We start from the raw sequence: 2,059 nt of genomic DNA, 5'->3' as shown, positions 1-2,059 counted from the left end.
CTGCGACAGTTTGAAAATAAAAAAAAGAGAAACGGCGCTTCAGACCAATGAAACAGCTCGGTTCAAAGTGTTCTTCGCATAGTCCGCAAACTTGAACAGTAGACGCTGATAACCCTTTCAGTCGCTTATTACCTGGAACGCAATGAAAGAACATGTTCAATGATCAATATAATTGCATCTTAGAAATTTTGCAACAATTATAACTAGTAATAATCAAACAGCAGTGCAACTGCGACAGTTTGAAAATAAAAAAAAGAGAATGAGTCCTGCATGGCAGATTCGAATTAAACAGCTGCAAGTTTGTAGAAATCACTATTATCTAACATGAAGTTTTTTTTTCATGAATGTCTACTTCTTTTCAAGGCGCCGCAGATTCTTCAATCATGCATTTTTTAATTTAATTATACATTGATAGTACACAAAAATTCTAGAACCAACGAAATATTGTGTTTTATTTCAGACTAACAGTTCAGATACTACAATACACGCCGATTCATATCGATTTTTAATTTAAACATTATAAATTTTGTGTACACATAAAAAATATTTGTCAACGTCTAGAAAAAAAAATGTAAATCATACATTCAAAGAGTTTCTTTAAAGAAATTTAAAAAAATCCTTTTTTTTAAAGCGCTCTATTGCCAGAAAAGTTCAATCAGGCGTTCAATCTGTTGACAAGTTGTTTTTTCTTCATGCCATGCGCTCGTGTACTACACCTCCCACCGCACGCCGCCGCTCTGGCATCTCGCTCGCACCGTAGTGCTCTCTGCGTTGCACGCACAGGCAGAGGTACGTGAGCAGGCACCGCCCAGTCTCCTCTCTTACCTCACTGCACTAAAAGATGGACCTATTAATGACGCTCAGTGTACATGATTTTAAACTAGAAGAAAGAACTGAAAAAGGCTAGCAGAAGCCGCGGGAATGTTTTCAGTTTGCTTGCAACATTGTATGCCTTCATGGGTTCGCGGCATATTCTTCAAAAGGTTCCGTTTACTATTACTTTTCTACGATTGCTATAGTTCATTCCCGATTTTCATGTGTTTTATTTGACAAATGGAAAACAATGAAGTCTCTAGCAAGGCGCACATGTCATTGCATAAAGTATTTGTTATAAAACTGCATATGCAATGGTTTGAACTACACATATTTTATTTCGCGTGTGGTTTGTTTAGGACTGCATTATTTTTTAACTTCGCCATCCTATGCGAGCCAAGCAACAACGGGTTAAAAAAAATTAAACAAAAAAGAAATGAAGAAAAAAAAAGTTCTCTTTTCTAGACGCGAACGCGGTACCTTACGATTACGAAGCTGAATCGTCGTCAACGCGCCCAATGTATGTTCTTCATACATGATGATCCATACCTGATGGAAATGCGCAGCCTCACTTGTTGCGATACGGACTCTCATGAAGATGTAAGAGAAAAATTGACAGCAATGGAAAAAAATCTCGTTTCCGCTTAACGCCTTTGCATTTCTAACATAGATACATTTCTTCATTTCATTTTTTGTTTTAACGTGCCGTGGTCTGATTAAAAAAAAATTTGATAACGCTCGCACGTATGGCAGGCTGTTTCACTTTTTGATAGTTTAAATATTATTCAGCCGAATAGAAAAGGAGTAAAAAATGTTCCAAAAAATCACACTTTTTAATATCGGGTAAAAAAAATGAAAAGCGTAAAAAACCCACACAATTATTTTATACATATGTATGGTGATATGAGACAAATAGTATATCTGCTTAGAAATTTTTAGTTTTATACATTTTTGAGTAGCCTGATTCAATTTAGTCAATTTTTTTATTCATGCCTACGGAAAGATAATTTTATTTTTAATATTTCGAACTATCAGTATGTTCTACCTCGACATAATTGTCTGATAATTCGATGTATTAAAAATGTTGTCTTTCCGTAGCTATGAATGATAAAAATTAAATGACAAAAAATCCCTAACCAGATACATTATTTGTTTCATTTCACCATAAAAAATAATTGGTTCATTTTTATATGCTCATCATTTTATGCCCGAGATTTATAACTGCAATTTTGTTTTTGGTATTTTT

Source organism: Cephus cinctus, unplaced genomic scaffold (assembly GCF_000341935.2).
Source record: "Cephus cinctus unplaced genomic scaffold, Ccin1 Ccin1_scaffold0303, whole genome shotgun sequence".
In the NCBI taxonomy this organism is placed as follows: Eukaryota; Metazoa; Arthropoda; class Insecta; order Hymenoptera; family Cephidae; genus Cephus; species Cephus cinctus.
Note: the sequence above shows the minus strand (reverse complement) of the source record.